Source organism: Lissotriton vulgaris, chromosome 7 (genome assembly GCF_964263255.1).
Source record: "Lissotriton vulgaris chromosome 7, aLisVul1.2, whole genome shotgun sequence".
Taxonomy (NCBI): Eukaryota; Metazoa; Chordata; class Amphibia; order Caudata; family Salamandridae; genus Lissotriton; species Lissotriton vulgaris.
The window spans coordinates 960,819,927-960,837,958 of record NC_141695.1 but is presented as its reverse complement, the minus strand read 5'-3'; positions in this window follow the sequence as shown (position 1 = coordinate 960,837,958).

The window sequence follows — 18,032 nt, the reverse complement described above, 5'->3', positions numbered from 1 at the left end:
AAGCAGAATGGGGCCCCGACAGGTAAACCTGTTCCAAAGGGGCCCTTCAATTGTTTCAAATGTGGCGAGCCTGGGCACATATCCAGTGACCCCAAGTGTCGCCTGTTTGGAAAACCCGCACCCACTGGTGCTCCGCCCCGACAAGTGACTAGCGTTCACCTGGGAGAAGAAATGATGGTCCCGGGGGTGGAGATCCCGTTCACATGACCCTGGTCTCGCTAGGAGACAGCGAGATGATCCCTACAAACTACCTGCCCTCTAACACTAAGAAATATGGGCAGGTGGTGATCATCAATGGTAAGGAAGCTGAGGCTCTTAGAGATACAGGAGCCAGTGTGACTGCAGTGAGGCAGCACCTGGTGTCTCAAGAGCAGGTTGTACCCCATGCCTACTGTAGGGTTATCAACGCTGATAATTCTGAGAGTCAGTGTCCGATGGCTCAAGTTCCCTTCGAGTGGGGGGGGGTCTCTGGTACTCTGCAGGTCTGTGTGAGAAAAACCATGCCTGTTGACTGTTTGCTAGGGAATGACTTGGAGCACTCCCCTTGGGAAAAGGTGGAGAAGACGACTCACCTGCGGATGGTGGGTCTGCCTGACTGGGCGTGCGTGACCACCCGGTCGATGGCAGCCAGTAGGGGTGATCGAGAGGTCCTGGGGCCTGAAGGAGAGGCCCAGGAACCGGTCTTAGGGAGAAGGCGCAGGGGGCGCGGGAAACCGGCTCCTGAAGTTCCCACGGTCCAGGAGGAAGCAGACCTTGAGGGGGATGCCCTGGAGCCTACAGGGGAACAGATCGCCGAACTGGGGGACCTGCCTGAGCTGACCCATTGGCAGCAAGAAGGAGGACCCGCCAGGGAGGAATTCTGCAGGGAGCAGAAAGAATGCCCTTCTCTCGTGGGTATGCGGCAGCAGGCTGCAGACCAGGCCAATGGTGTTCAGGCCAAAACACATTACGTGTACTGGGAGAACGACCTCCTGTATTCGGAGCCTAAGGCTGCTGAACCTGGGTCAGCCCGTGTGCTGGTGGTACCCCAGAAGTTCAGAGCCTTCCTACTGGGTCTGGCTCATGATGTGCCTTTAGCAGGACATTTGAGGATGGACAAGACCTATGACAGGCTTGTCACCCACTTTTACTGGCCCCAAATGCATAAGAGTTCAGATGCTTATTGCAGAACCTGTCCGACTTGCCAGGCAAGTGGGAAGACGGGAGGGAAGAACAAGGCTCCCCTCCAACCCTTCCCTGTGGTCGGCACGCCATTCCAGTGAGTGGGTATTGACATCGTTGGGCCTCTGGACCCCAAGACAGCCATGGGCAACAGGTTCATCCTGGTCTTGGTGGACCATGCCACCCGGTACCCTGAAGCCATCCCTCTGAGGACAGTGACGGCTCCCGTGGTGGGGCGTGCACTGATGGGAATTTTCTCATGAGTAGGATTCCCTCTAGAGGTGGTGAGCGACAGGGGGACCAATTTCATATCTAAGTATATGAAGTCCCTTTGGCAGGAGTGTGGCGTGACGTATAAGTTCACCACGCCCTACCATCCCCAAGGTAACGGGTTGGTTGAAAGATTCAACCGAACCCTAAAAGGCATGATCATGGGCCTGGAAGGTCCGATGAGGCGTAAGTGGGACGTCCTCTTACCATGCCTGCTCTTTGCATATCGCGAGGTGCCGCAGAAGTCCCTAGGGTTCAGCCCCTTTGAACTACTGTACGGTCACCCCGTGAGAGGACCGCTGAGTTTGGTAAAGGAAGGCTGGGAGCAATCTCCCAGGAAACCTCCCCAGAATGTATATAGCTACATGCTGGCCTTCAGAAACCAGACCAGACGCTTCAGACAACTTGCCGAGGCAAATCTGGAAGCGAGCCAGGAGGAAATGAAGCGGTGGTACGATCAGAATGCCACTCTGGTCGAGCTTCAGCCTGGACAAGAGGTGTATGTCCTGGCCCCAGTGGAGCCCTGTGCCCTTCAGGATAAGTGGACAGGACCATTTGAGGTTGTGGAGCGCAAGAGCCCCGTGACATACTTGGTGGACATGAAGACGCCCAGGAACCCTTTGCGGGTCCTACATGTCAACCGCCTCAAGCCCCACTTGCGAAGGTCCGAAGTGGGCATGTTGTTGGCAACCGATGACGGAATGGAGGAGGAGTCGGAGCCTCTTCCTGACCTCTTGGTGGCCTATGAGAAAGATGGGTCAGTGGATGGAGTTAACCTCTCACCCACCTTGACCGCCGAACAACAGGAGGACTGCCGCCAGTTGCTGGGGCAGTTTCCAGACCTGTTCTCCCTGGTTCCGAGTGTCACAGATTGGTGCGTCCATGATGTGGACACTGGAGACAGCTTACCTGTGAAGCATAAGGCTTACAGGGTGACTGACCGGGTCCGGGCCTGCATCAAGGAGGAGGTCTCCAAGATGCTTGCCCTCGGGGTGGTTGAGTCTTCCAGCAGTCCTTGGTCCAGCCCCGTGGTCTTGGTTCCGAAGGCTGCTGCGCCGGGAGCCACACCCGAACTCCGGTTCTGTGTGGACTACAGAGGACTCAATTCAGTCACGAAGACTGACGCGCACCCCATCCCCAGAGCTGACGAGCTCATTGATCGGCTAGGGGCTGCCCGGTTCCTCAGCACGTTTGATTTAACGTCTGGGTACTGGCAGATCGCCTTGACCGATGGGGCAAAGGAGAGGTCGGCATTCTCCACACCAGATGGGCATTTCCAGTTCCGGGTTATGCCATTTGGAATGAAGAATGCCCCTGCCACCTTTCAGAGATTGGTCAACCAGGTGTTGGCTGGACTGGACGAGTTCAGTGCCGCCTACCTGGATGACATCGCAGTGTTCAGCGGTACCTGGCCCGAACACCTGCGACACCTCTGGGAAGTGTTGATGGCCCTGCGCAGAGCAGGCCTCACAATCAAGGCAAGCAAGTGCCAGATTGGGCAGGGTTCAGTGGTGTACTTGGGACACCAAGTTGGGAGTGGCAAGGTAGCACCCTTGCAGCCCAAAATCGAGACCATCCGGGCTTGGGAACCCCCCAAGACCCAGACTGCAGTGAGAGCCTTCCTGGGGCTCACTGGGTATTACAGGAGGTTTGTCAAGGGCTATGGCACAATCGTGACCCCCTTGACAGAGCTGACTTCGAAGAAGCAGCCCAGGAATGTGATTTGGACTGACACCTGTCAGAAGGCTTTTGACACCCTGAAGACTGCCATGTGCACGGCGCCCGTGCTCCTGGCCCCGGATTTCTCCAAGGAGTTCATTGTGCAAACAGACGCTTCAGAGCATGGTGTAGGGATTGTTCTTTCACAGATGACTGAGGAGGGCTTTGACCAACCTGTAGCCTTCATAAGTAGGAGGTTACTTCCACGGGAAAGTAGGTGGAGTGCAATAGAGCGTGAAGCATTTGCTGTGGTCTGGGCGCTGAAGAAGCTAAGACCCTACTTGTTTGGGTCTCACTTCCGAGTTCAGACGGACCACAGGCCCCTCAGATGGTTGATGCAAATGAGGGGTGAGAACCCGAAACTGTTGAGGTGGTCCATTTCTCTACAGAGTATGGACTTTACGGTGGAACACCGCCCTGGCACCGATCACGCCAACGCTGACGGTCTGTCCAGATTTTTCCGCCTTAGTGATGTGGAACTCCCTGGGGAAGGGTAGTTCCCCCCACATTTCAGCTGGAGGGGACACATGTTAGACCTGGCACCTTGGCGTGAGTCTCCCTTCCACTTTTTGCTGATGTGCCTCCGATGTTTTGCTGGTTTTCCGATACTCAGGGCACTGCGCCACGGCTGATCCGTGCCGCAGTGCAAGTGCTCCTTACTGTAAAGCTGTACATACGATTGGTATCCATGATTGGTGCATTGGATTTACTGTCAGTCCCTAGTAAAGCGCACTAGAGAGTGCCGGGGCTTGTAGATGCCAATACTGCTGGTGGGCCTGCAGCGCTGGTTGCGCCACCCACCAAAGCAGCCGTAAAGTGATGTCTGGGAACTGCGACCGCAGAACCCGCGTGCGGTCTCGTACTGTCACGCTAGCTGGGCAAGTGCACCCACTTGCCAGCCCCTGAACCTTCCCTTGACTACATATTAGTCACCCCTATGGTAGGCCTGCGGGCAGGGTGCGTTGTAGGTGTAAGGTAGGACAAGCCCTGATGTGTGTGGCATGTCCTAGTAGTGACTTACAACCAAGACCGTATTTCACTATTGAAGGCTACCTGCCCCATTAGGCCAGACTGAGCTGCGAGAATTATTACACCCTATAATTCCCGCAGGCTCAAGGAGCATGGTAGCGAGTCATGTTTAGTATGCCTGAACTCAGGATGATAAAATATTTCTTGTAGTCAAGTTTATTTTAGTATCCTGGGTTTGCAAATGCTACTTTTAGAAAGTTAGCATTTGCTTGCCTAACCATTTCAGTCCGCCTCTGCTGGTATGTGTATCTGACTGTCTGGGATGTGTGAGTGACAGGGCTGGAGGGATGACAGGTGGTGAATGCGCAGATTACACCTTAGTGGGAGGTAGGAGTGCCTCTTGACTCGAACTGTAGCTGTGCTCGGCCACCACAATGCTGGCTCCACCCTCCTGGGGAGCGGCGGATGACTCTGCCGGCACCTGGCCCAGGAGGGGCGAAGCCCCCATCAACAAGGTACTCTGGCCACCCCTGTCCACACAATGCTGGCTCCACCCCCTGTGGGGCGTCTGATGCGCCTGCCCCTCACACTGAAAGCAGAAGCCGGAGTACACCCGCCGGGGTACTCGAGGACTGAGAGTGGCTATGCAAAGGCCCCCCTGGCCTGCGAGAACAAAAGAATTGGCCTATAAAAGAAGGAGCCCTGCTCCTTGAAAATTAGATCCTGTTTGGGCCACAGAAGGACTCTGCCCTACCACTCACCTGCAAAGACGGACAGTTGCCCTGTGAGAATCCGCAAGGTCGGTAGCCTGCCCGACAGCCCAGCTGTGAGCGCACAGCTGCACCGGCACTTGGCTGGGTACGTCCTGCACCTGGGGACCGTACTGCCACTTGCCACCACCGCACAACCGCCGCCGCCAGGGTCGGAGCGGACGACGAGGAGAGGACCCTGCCGCCACAGAACACCGCTGCCCCGGATGACCAGTGACCTGCTCGGCTGAAGAGCCGCAACGATCAGCGACCCCGGGAAGGCAACGCGACGTGGGACAGATCCCCTGGAAGCCGCCGGCTCCACAAGAACTTTGGTTAACACCGGCCTACGGGCCCAAAGAGAACTGCTATAAGAACTGTGGTAACCTGAACTGAGTAACTTGCAACCGTTATCATAAAGTACGTTGACTGTATTCACAAGCCTGCTTAAAATCTATATAAAGATATATATTTTTACAGAATACAGTCTGGTCTCGTTGTGTGGTGAGTTGGTTGTAAAGGTGTACTATTGCAAGTGTTTAACCTATATGCCCCAAAGATTAGCCTGCGACTGCTTAAGCCACACTACCTAGAGGGTAAGCAGAGGTTGTCTGGAAGGTAACCCTCAGCCCTGACGAGGAAGAGGAGAGTCCCTGCTTGTCGCTAGTGTTGCACTGCGCCAACTAGAGACTCCCCCCTTCCTACAGGCAGGAGCCTAACAGAATAACAAGCCCACGTTGTATTACACTGCCCGAACTTGGATGGACGTAGAAGGAGGGGCCATGGCTGGGGCTGAAGCCCCCTCCATGAATGATATAATGGGAGCCCTTGCTGCTTTGCAGGCTCAAGTGCAGGAATTAAGACAGGAGAATGTTGGGTTGAGACAAGAGCTAGTTGCGGTAAGGGCGCAGAGCCAGGTACAACCTAGAGCGAGAAACCCCGTTATACATCCGGCCACTTTCCAGTATGGGGGGGGGGGGGGCGGCACAAGGCAACCCTGGAGGAGGCACCCCTGTAGCTATTACAGTGAATTCCCCTGTTCCTGTTCCCCTGGCTCAACCCGAAAGGTTCTATGGGGACAGTGGGAAGTATGGAATGTTTATGAACCAGTGTCAGTTGCACTTTATGTGTAGGCCTGGTGCCTTTCCTGACGATGCAGCGAAGGTAGCCTTTACTCTTTCATATTTGGCTGGTACTGCTGCCCAGTGGGCTATCCCCTTAGTGGAAGGAAATGATCAGGTGTTGAGAGATTACAATGCTTTCAAAGAATTGATGAGGGGGTTGTTTGCCAAACATGCTTTCATGCAAGCCAGCGACTCAGAACTGCTAAAACTGCGACAGGGTCGGCAGGATCTCCTGACATACATAGCGACTTTTAATCGTTTGATCGCAGAGACACATTGGCCAGCCGATAAGCGGACCTCCCTATTCTATCAGGGTCTTAATGATGATCTGAAGGACGTGGTGTCACAGGTAGTGGATCCCCCGGAAGAGTGCGCCGCCTTTATAGATCTGGTGGTTAAATTAAACCATAGGCTGTCAGAACGACGTGGTGATCGTGGCCGTTTTCAGGTTTCCTGAGGGAACTTCATAAAGACCGAAGTGAAACAGCAACCCGGTGAAATAAAGCCTGAACCAATGGAAATAGGAGGGGTCAGGGGGCCCCTTACTCCAGAAGAAAGGAAAAGACGTAGAGATAAGAATTTATGCCTTTATTGCGGACAGGGAGGTCATTTCGCAAGAGAGTGTCCCGTTAAACCATCAGGAGCAGGTTTTGGTAAGAAGGGGCATTCGTACGGGTGGAAAGGCCGCCACTAACTGAGCATAGGATGGGCCAATATGAGGTGTTGGGGGCGGTAGACTTGGCGCCCAGACACTTCGTGATTTCTGCACAGCTTTTATTGTTAGCGAATCAAAGAGTGCCTGTTTCAGTGTTGTTGGATTCGGGGGGCCACTGGCAATTTTATAGATATCTCCCTAGCGGAGAAACTAGGTGTGCCTTGTCAGTATAAGAAACAGCCAGAGCCGGTGCGAGCGATAGACGGAACAGAATTGTCATCAGGGTGCATCACTAGACAAACGATGCCGCTAAGCTTGGTATGTGACAATGGTCACTCAGAGTGTGTGGTTTTCGATCTGATAGACGCACCGTCCTTTGGCTTGGTGTTAGGGGTGCCTTGGCTCCAAGAACACAATCCTAGGATTGATTGGGTGAAACGGTTAGTCACTTTAGATTCACGTTACTGCTTGAAGCATTGCTATAGTGAGGCCAGTGAGAAGGTTCCTCCATTGTATTGTGCAGCAATGGAAGAAAGCGGAGTTCCAAGACAGTATGTGGAGTACGCCGACGTTTTTGATAAGGGTTGTGCTCAGAGTTTGCCACCACACCGGTCTTTTGACTGTAAGATTGATCTAGTGGAGGGAGTTCCTTTGCCCTGTAGTCGAGTTTATGCCCTGTCGGAACCGGAGGAGAAACATCTCAAAGAATATCTGGATGAGATGTTGGAATTAGGGTTTATCCGTCCGTCTTCTTCGCCTGTCTCTTCGGCGATCTTCTTTATTCCAAAGAAGGAAGGCACCTTGAGGGCGTGTGTGGACTATCGGACATTAAATAAGGCCACTGTTAAGAACAGGTACCCTCTTCCTCTCATCCCCGTGTTGCTGGATCTGCTCCGCAAGGCCACAGTGTTCACTAAATTGGACTTGCGTGGAGCATACCATCTGATCAGGGTGCGGCCCGGAGATGAGTGGAAGACGGCTTTTAAAACCAAACATGGGTTGTTTGAATACTGTGTGATGCCGTTTGGCTTGTGTAACGCGCCGGCGGCATTCCAGTATTTCATTAACAAGGTCCTGAGCGACTATCTGGATAAGACTGTAATTGTATACTTGGATGACATCCTTATCTTCTCGGAGACCAGAGTAGACCATCACACTCATGTACAACAAGTGTTGCAGAAGCTGCGGGAACATCGGCTTTATGCCAAACTTGAAAAATGTCAGTTTGATACGAAGGAGGTGGAGTTTTTGGGATTCCTCATATCCGCTGACGGGATAAGGATGGACCCTAAAAAGATACAGGCTATTCTATCTTCGCCAGTGCCGACTACGGTAAAGCACATACAGGTACTGTTAGGGTTTGCCAATTTTTACCGACGCTTCATTGCTCACTTTTCGGATATCGTGGCACCAATGACACGCCTGTTAAGAAAGGGGATTCCTTTTGTGTGGTCCCAGGAGGCTCACGGTGCATTTCGGTTACTATTGGAGACCTTTACAACTGCTCCGGTGTTGGCTCATCCTGATCCTGCGTTTCCCTTCTTTGTGGAAACGGATGCTTCAGCGAGTGCTGTAGGAGGTGTTTTGTCCCAGAAGGAGGGGGGCACAGGAGATATGCACCCTATCACCTATTTCTCAAAAACATTGTTGCCGTCCGAACGTAATTATACGGTAGCAGAGCGTGAGTTGTTGGCAGTGAAATTGTCGTTTGAGGAATGGCGTCACTATCTGTGGGGGGCCCGTCACACCATCACAATCTATACAGACCACAAGAATCTGGAGTTTTTTAGATCAGCCAGGGCCTTGACGCCAAGACAAATGCAGTGGGTTTTGTTCTTCAATGAATATGATTTTCTCATCACATACAGACCTGCCGCTCAGCAGATTAAATCAGATGCTTTGTCCCGGATTCATGTCGATCCGGAGGAAGTGAAATCAGGGAAGGAAAGTAGACCTATGCTTGACAGCAGGAGGATTGTGGGAGTAGCTTCGGTGGAAGAGTTTGCTTCCAGAGTAAAAGAACTGTTGCGCAATATGGATTTGACCCCTTGGTTACAACAATCTCAGGTGGTGGTCAGAGAGGGGTTATTATATCAGGGTGATAGGTTGTTCGTTCCACCCGAGTTGAGAGCTAAGGTGGTGGAATGGTGTCATTCATCCTCATTAGTTGCACACCCAGGTATTGGGAAGACAAAGGAGTTGTGCTTGAGGTGGTTTTGGTGGGAAACAGTGGCACAGGATATCCAGAAATACGTAACAGCCTGCCCTGTTTGTGCCATCAATAAGCCCTCACATAGGAAGCCCTCGGGCCTTTTACATCCATTGGCGGTGCCTCCTTCCCCGTGGCATACCATCAGCATGGATTTTGTCACGGACCTTCCCTTGGTTTCCGGCTTCACTGCTATTTTTGTGGTCGTAGACTTGTTTACCAAAATGGCTCATTTTATACCACTTCGACAGATTCCCACAGCTAGAGAAATGGCATTGGAGTTCATGGTTTCAATAGTACGGTTACACGGGTTACCCACAGCAGTCATATCAGACAGAGGGGCGCAATTTGTGTCTCATTTCTGGAAGGAGCTCTGTCTGGTGCTTAAGATGGACGTACGCTTGTCATCTGCGTACCATCCCCAGTCAGATGGGCAGACAGAACGTACCAACCAGACAATGGAACAGTTTTTGAGGTGCTTGACTACGTCCCTAGCGTGTGATTGGGTGATGGCATTGCCCATAGCGGAATTCGCTTATAATAACAGCATACACACGGCCCTGGGCATGACCCCTTTCTTTTGCTCTATGGGATACCATCCTAGAGCCCTAGCCATCCAACCCACTGGGCATATGCCAGCCATTGATGAAGTATGTAAACAATTGGGGGACATCTGGGAGGTGGCTAGGGGCAGGTTACAGGAAGCCAAGACCGCCATGAAGGTACAGGCAGATCGCCATAGAGTCCCGGCACCTGAGTATAAGGTCGGCGATCAAGTATGGTTGGTGTCACGTAATTTGAGAATACAGGGATCTCATAAATTACAGCCCCGGTATGTAGGCCCTTTCCCAGTGGTTCAGGTAATCAACCCTGTGGCAATGAAGCTGTTACTACCATCAGACTATAAGATCCATCCTGTCTTCCACACCTCATTGCTGAAACCCTTTGTTCCGTCAGATCAGGTCTTGCCCCCTCTGGCCCCAGTATTAGTGGATGGCGAGGAGGAGTTCGAGGTTCAGGCCATTCTTGATTCGAGGCGAAGGAGGGGTAGGTTGTATTACCTGGTGGATTGGAAGGGGTATACCCCGGAGGATAGGACATGGGAACCAGCTGGGGGGGTACATGCGCCTCGGTTGGTGAGATTATTCCATAGACAGCATCCCCGGAAGCCACGACCGGTGGGGAGGATCATTGGGGGGGGTACTGTTAGGATCCGGTCCCCAGTCCTCTTTCTCTGATCATGTCCTAAACCATCACATGACACACCAGTAGCATAAAAAGGATTCCTACCCTTATGTCAATGCTTGTTATTGCTACCTGTGGGTTCCTGCATTCTGGCTCCTGTGTTTCCTGTTGACTGCTGCTGTCTTTTCACGGGCTCGTGGAGAGACATTGGAGAATTCCCCCTTCTTCTTTTTATCCCTTATCCTTGCTTGGTTCCCTGCCCTGGTGTTCCGTTTGTGTAATTACCCTTGCCTGACCGCCCCTTCCCTTAGTGTAGGTCCCGTGTAGTTAGTGAATAGATCGCGTCCTTCAGAAGTAGTGCTTTCCCTCTCTTTTGTTTTTGTACCTTTTTTTGGAGACTCGTCACTGCCTTTCAGGGGCTCCTGTTGGGTGTTACCGGTAGCGCGTCTCGCTCCTGTCATGGAGACGCGGTGGCAGAAGCGCTGGTTAGCGCGGTGAGACGTTCTTGGTTGTTGATTGTGCAACGCGTCCGCCTCGTTTTAGGCGGAAGGGACGATTTCGGCTATTCCGCGAGAAAAACACGGCTGGGTTTTTCTCTTCAGCACAGTAAAGCGGAAGAGTCTTAAAGTCCCCTGGAGCACCCTAGCCCTATTTTCGATCCCACGATATGCAGGGGTTTTTTGTCCATACCTGGATATAAGGTGTGTTTTTTACCCTGCAAGTATATTAATCGCCCAAACCAAACACCCCTGTAAAACGATCAGTCCTGTATTTCTTTTGCTCAAGAGAGGTTATCTTGGGACAGTGAACCTTCTGGACTGACACCTCCCCGACACAAAACCTGCATTATCTTCTGGTAAGTGTATGTGAAGTGGTGTTTATTGGATATGGTCAGATAACACAGAGGTAGGATTGGGGACTGTGAGATTACCATAAGGTGTGCTTTTTGTTTCACTGTTTATGCAGGTGCAGAAGGAGGAGGAGGGTGTTCATCTTACAGCTCGTTACCTGGGTGGAAGGTTTGGGTGCCTTCTACTTTTCCACCCCCTTTTCTGGGTCATCAGCTTACTCATATGTGTCACTCAGTGATGAGCTGGTGAGTCGGGGAAGAGGACTGGACTATTCCTCGTTCCTGCAGTGTGTGGGTTGGGCAGGAGCCTAACACCCTGCTAATCCCAAGAGCACGCATCTCATGTAGGCCATGGTTCCAGGACTAAGGGCCAACACAAGATGACCATACACATACACGGCTGGGCACACATAAAGGAATCCACACACATACATCATTACAGATCCCAGCCTGCTGCCAAACCTTTGCACAGCATCACACCCTGTGCTGGCAGTGTCCCCCAACCTTCCATGTGAACAGTGTAGCCAACAATAGCAAATGACCAAGAAGAAAACTGCATGGCATGTAAAATAGCCATCACAGATTACACTATTATCAGGTTCAGAATGGACAGAAGACCCTGTCACCCCTGTCTAAAAATGTGATGCATGCAAAGAGCTTTGCAATGTTGCAGTGATACATAGAGCATGGGGGACAGCCAATCAAATGCAAACACAAAAAGAACGTTAATCAGCAAGGACGCTGACAAAACACACAACAGGAGTAACTGTATTTATTCACATATTGCACTGATGTAGCAGTAGAACAATAGTAGACAACAGCAAGGCACACAATGATGATCATATGCAAGATACTATGCACAGGTTAAATACAAACAGGAAGGCCAGTGTTCATAGCAGAGGGGAGACAGCAAGTACATGAGAGGCTGCACAGGGGAGAGTACAGCACAGCAGAGCAACAGGGCCAGTGTCCATGGCACAGGGGAGACAGCAAGTACATGAGAGGTTGCACAGGGGAGAGTACAGCACAGCAGAGCAATAGGGCCAGCAACACACCCAGGTTGTAAACAATGGTCAGGACTAGCACACCTGTACGAGGCACGGGCATATGAGGGGGATGTCAACTCACTCCTGGCTGTCATGCAGACTTTGACCTGGCTCTGTGTCAGGGACAGCAGGCCCACTTGACTGGGGTGACAGAGCCCCAGGTGATGTGGGGCTAACAGTGGCTTGGCAAGCTGGAGGGCTGTGTGGACCAGGTGGCATAGTGGCACGTGGAGGTGGAGTCATGCAGACCTCTGACACAGTGTGGGTGGGAGAGGTTTGAGGGGTGCCCTTCCACTTTTTGGGAATATGAAATGGCTTCCCTGTCTTGGGTTTGATGGAAGTGGTGATGACACAACAGGCACACACACCAACTGTCCCACATCAGGTGCAGACACTGGTACTACCTCTGGTGATGTGCTGGATCCTGCGGAATGCTTGGTCTGGCTACGCCTCTGGACCACCTTCCCCTCTTTGCCAGGTGTACCCCCTACAGTGCCCTCCATTCCCTTTTTGCCAGGGGTGGTCTTTACAATGCCCTCCTTTCCTTTTTTGCCAGGGGTGATCTCTACAGGGCCCTCTTTTCCCTTTTTGCCAGGGGTTGTCTCTACAGTGCCCTCCTTTGCCTTTTTGCCAGGGGTGGTCACTACAGTGCCCTCCTCCACCTGCGACAATGGTCTTGGAATTGGGGTTGATGTGGTGGGTGGATGTGTCCCAGTGCTCTTCCTAGGTGTACCTCTGATATTCCACACCTCCCCAGTGGGCGCAGACACTGCAAGGGTAGGTCTGTGTGTTTTTTCAGTGACAGGAGAGTCTTTTGCTGGTGATGCCTCTGTGGCATCTGAGCCTGATTTCTGCCTCATTGCTCTTCTGGCCTTGCTCTTCCCTGACTGGCTCTTGTCTGTGCATTCTGGGGTGGCCCTGCTCTTCAGCGGGGATGGTGTCTGTGGGCGGGAGTGCTTGGGTTGTGTCTGTTGTGTGCTCCTTGTGCTGTATCTTTTTGGTGCCGCAGGCGAACCGTGGTCACTGTCATCTGATGTGGCCACTGACTGGGGGGTGGATAAAGGCACCTGAGCTGGAATGGGAGCATGTGCCTGTTGAAGGGCAGACGTCACTGTGGATGACAACGCCTGGACTGTACGGTGTAGCCCACCCACGTCAGAGTGTATGCCCTCCATGTATGCAACCACCTGGCCTAATTTCTTGTCATGGTCACTGAAGGCATTGAGCAGGGCGGGTTGGCCCACACAAAGCTGGCGCAGGAGCTCTACACACTCTGTACTGAGGGCAGCAGGGGGGACAGTTGCAGCGGTGCCAGGTGTGAATGTGACTCGACCCCTCTTAGTGACACGGATACGGGCAGCACCAGAGGAAGTGGATGGGAGGTTGGGCACTGGCCGCTGGGTGGTAGATGATGATGCAGACTCCCCATCCCCTGTGCCTGCCAACATGGATGGATCCCCGCTGGCATCAGATGATGTGCCACTCTGTGTCTCAGCCACGGATTACTCCTGCATACTTCTGTCCCCCTCAGATGCGCTGGTGGGCTCTGTGTCACTGGCCTCCGCTGCAGCTGTTGTGCTACTCTCACCACCACTGGTTTCTGGCTCATGTTCCTTCGTGGTCTCTTTCAAATCTGCATGAGAGAGATATACAGGGTTGTGTAAGTGTTATCATATGGTCACACAAATTCAAATCAATGCTGTACAGGAGAGGCCCAAATCTACATGGTAACCACCACACCCTGCAATCACTGTGCAGCAACACAGAACATAGACCACAACAGTGCTTGTAACGCAGAATATCTGCCATGAGTGAGCCAGGTTGATGCCAGACAGCACTACACCATGCCCGTAGATGGAGTGCACCACACACACAACTTGCCCTGCCCACACCAAGGGGCTTGATGTGGGCACAACACTTATTACCACTGACAGACCTTCAGGGAACAGGAGGGGACAACACACACACCTATTATGACATTACAGTCCACAATGCCAAGTAGGCCATAGCAAGCACCATGTGGTAATCTGGGGCACATTGTTTTCAGATGTGTGGGCCTCAACGATGATGGTGCATGCAAAGTAGGCATTAATGAAGTCACACTCAGAAAGTGGACACTGCTGTTCACCTCATAATATATTCCCCACAATATCCCAACAATGAATGACCATGTGGAGCCTAACACATCTGGCAATGCGAAAGTACAGCAGGGAGGATCAGCTTAGTAAGGCCAGGGTGGCCCAATGCCTCATACAAGCGCACATCACAGCAGCCACTCACATTGCACAGCATAGCACAGCAACACACGCACATCACATGGGTCACCGCTGCCACGGGCCCTGTACACATGCATCCACTCCCAGCAAAAGGCACCCTCCCCAGATACTCACTACCCCTGCCTTCCTGGCGATGCTCCTTCAGACGTGCATCGAGGTCGGGATGAGTCAATGCCAGGATGCGGCCCATCAGTGGAGTCATACTGCGCCGTGCCAAACGCCCTGTGCGTGGTAGCATCCCCAAGGTCATCTCTGCCACTTGCTTTGCCAGCCGGCTGATGTCGTCCCACCTCTTGTGACAGAGGGTACGTCGTCTGATCAATACACCCAGGGCTCGCACCTTTGCTGCAGTGGCCCTCCACAGGTACCAACATCTATCAGTACAGTAGCAAGAAACAGACTCAGGACCAATTGTAACCTCCCTCCCTCCAAAACTGGGGCACCCCTCACAAGGGCACTCTGCATGGCCCAAACAGATGTGATTGCATACACACATTGGGGTGTTGAGGGTCCATGACAATCTCACAAATGCAGGATGCAACAACATAATATGCATCAACGGAAGTGTGCAAGTGTGCAATTATACAGGACAGAGATGGGCCATATCTTTGATTCACTGTGAAGGAACTGGAGCAAGGAGCATGTAAGTCTGGTGATGTTTTCTCGTTTGGGTGGGCAGGCACTGGACCTACTCTCTGGGTCACACTGAGTCAGACAACCGGGGCACACTGAAATATTCACACAATCAATTACTGTCCTGGTACCTACATGGCTAACATCCCTTGGCTCTGTATGGCTGACAATGTAACCCACCCCACTCACACATACAAATACAGGCATGGAAAAGAGTGACGTTGGGACACACACACTCCCTTGCCCTGGAGACAGCTTGTCTCTCAGTGTTTGACACAACCCCACACCCCAGGCATATACTGCAGCAGCAAAACTACACTTCTGACACCCCCCTGCCCTACAGCTACCTTCATGGTGACGTACCACTACATTGCGAGCACCAAACAGCCTTGGGTACTGTGCCAGCACCTCGTCCACAAGGACCTCCAGCTCCTCACTTGTGAATGGACTGGCACAGATCTTCTCTGTCCTTGCCATCCCTGTGGACATGGGACACCTATGGTGGAAGTGAGTGGTGAGTGGTCCCAGGCAGCAGGTTCTTGAGGCAGCAGCAGGAGAGCGTCCCAGGCAGCAGGCTCTTGAGGCAGCAGCAGGAGAGGGTCCCAGGCAGCAGGCTCTTGAGGCAGCAGCAGGAGAGGGTCCCAGGCAGCAGGGTCTGTGAGCAGGGGAAATGTGAGGCTCACTCCCACAGATTTATAGCCCCCTGGGCTCGTTTGTAAGCTGAAAAACTGCAACAATTGGTTGTCCAAGTCTGCCTCTTTCAAAAGCATCCAATGACCGCCTCCGCTGTGGCGGTGCACACCTTCCGCGATTTTCAAATATGCATCATGCCACCGCAATAATCGCTGCCATTGGCTGTAGGCAATGCTCCATGGCGGTGATGCACCGCAGGGGCCCGGGGTGCGCTACCGCGATGGTGTATCTTTCAAAAGCATCCAATGACCGCCTCTGCAGTGGCGGTGCACACCTTCCGCGATTTTCAAATATGCATCATGCCACCGCGATCATCGCTGCCATTGGCTGTTGGCAATGCTCCATGGTGGTGATGCACAGCGGGGTCCTGGTGGTAGTTTCCGCCATTTGGGTGGCGGTTCATGCCCACAGCCATCTACATATGTCTCCATGCCAATGGGTACCGCACTTGTGAAGGGGGTGGTGCTGCCGCGACCAGGCGGTAGCTACCGCCATTTGGGTGGCGGATCATGCCCACAGCCATCTACACATGTCTCGATCCCAATGGCTACCGCACTTGTGAAGGGGGTGGTGCTGTTGTCACACCGCCGGGGCCAGGCAGTAGCTACCGCCATTTGGGTGGCGGATCATGCCCACAGCCATCTACACATGTCTCCATGCCAATGGCTACCGCACTTGTGAAGGTGGTGGTGCTGGTGTCACACCGTCGGGGTCAGGCGGTAGCTACCGCCATTTGGGTGGCAGATCATGCCCACAGCCATCTACACATGTCTCCATGCCAATGGCTACCGCACTTGTGAAGGGGTGGCGCTGGTGTCACACCGCTGGGGCCAGGCGGTAGCTAAGGCCATTTTAGTAACATTTATTGGCTATGTCCATCGTGAACACTGCATCAGTACCCAGCAGCAACATGGTGAAGGGCACATTATTGTATACACAATGCCATTCTTCCATATTGTCCACAGGTGGACGCACGTTCTGTGTGACGCACTTTGGTCTGTGATCCCTGCCATGTCACTTATGCATTCGATGGTTGATGATGCTTGACACTCTTAAGCTGGTGTAAATGATTATTGAAGGAATCAATGTGTTGGGGTCAGTGCTGAGCTTGTCAAGGCTTGTCCCACTGTATGGTATTGTACCAGACTGGTGCTTTCACATCAGCTCATGCACGCAAATGAAATTTTTCCGTCTACTGCGATCATTGTGTTGTGGATGTGTGCAGAGTTTACATGATGCATTGAGGTGTGACAGGTACAGCAGATGGGTATGATACAGTCATTGTCATTTTAGATACATTGGCGGATGGTACAGCACCAGGAGTGCACATGTGAAATGTGTGGTTCACAGTGCTTAATTTGTAAAATATGAAGTCCAGGTGCTGAAATGTTTGTCAGAGGCCACACCCACTTTTACCAGCTCCACCAACTTCCTCCACTGGCCCCAGCCACATCCTCAACTGGCATTGAAGAAAGCTAGATTTTCATGTATATAGCTACGCACCATCTCCTTCCTCCAGGATCAGGGCATATGGCTTCTCTAAAGGAAACAGAACGCATAGGTTGTGCTTGTAAAAAATTATCTATGATGGTTAAAGTATGCATCTAATGGATGTTTCAATCTTGAATAATTAGAAAAAAAATATTTTGAATCTCAATCGAACATATGTTTGGATACAACAATATTATGATACAAGGGTATTTAAAAGATTACTGATTGGAGTTGCTATGTGCACATTATACTGGAAATATTTTGGAAATATTCACATGTTGACCCAAGTGGGGTTTTGGGAGCAGTGGACCCAGAAATGATTGCACCAGTAAAGGGACTTTTAAAAAGTGACTTCAAAATTGGGTAAGGGGTATAAACACCGAATTTGAGTATGAGAGAATATATGGAATACATCAGCTGCTGCTGTGAATTGGCAGATGCCACATTCCTATATCAGTGGCATGCCCGGAAAGCTGTTATACTGGCATGGGTTTGCAGGCACGGAACTTTGAAAGTGAATTATGAAAAGTGTGTACATTTACACCTTTGCATAGAAGTATTTTGATGGTGAGCGGGTGAAATTACACGCATTCTACACATAGACAGATTCAATTCCGGCTGATTTAAATTAAAGCTGAGCAAAACATACAATACTCTCTGCCCGAAAATATATGCTGTTGGACTACAGGCCCTATTATTAAATTGTGCAATCACATGGGAGCACAGATGGGCACCTGTGTGAATTATGTGATTGCACCGTCTGCTTCCCATACATTTAACTTGTCTCTTAGCTAGCTTGTGGGTGGACTGTAGGCAACACAGCTCAGAAACAGAGAGAGGCAATCACCTATCCCTTTTTCAAAGCAGAGATGTTGCAGCTCTTGCAATAATACAGAAAAATTCTGAGTCAAAGCCAGTCACTTAAAACAGGAGCCTCATTACGAAGGTGTTCATTGACAGGAGGACTCAGCTGTGAGCCTAGTTTTAGGTGAGTGCGCTTTT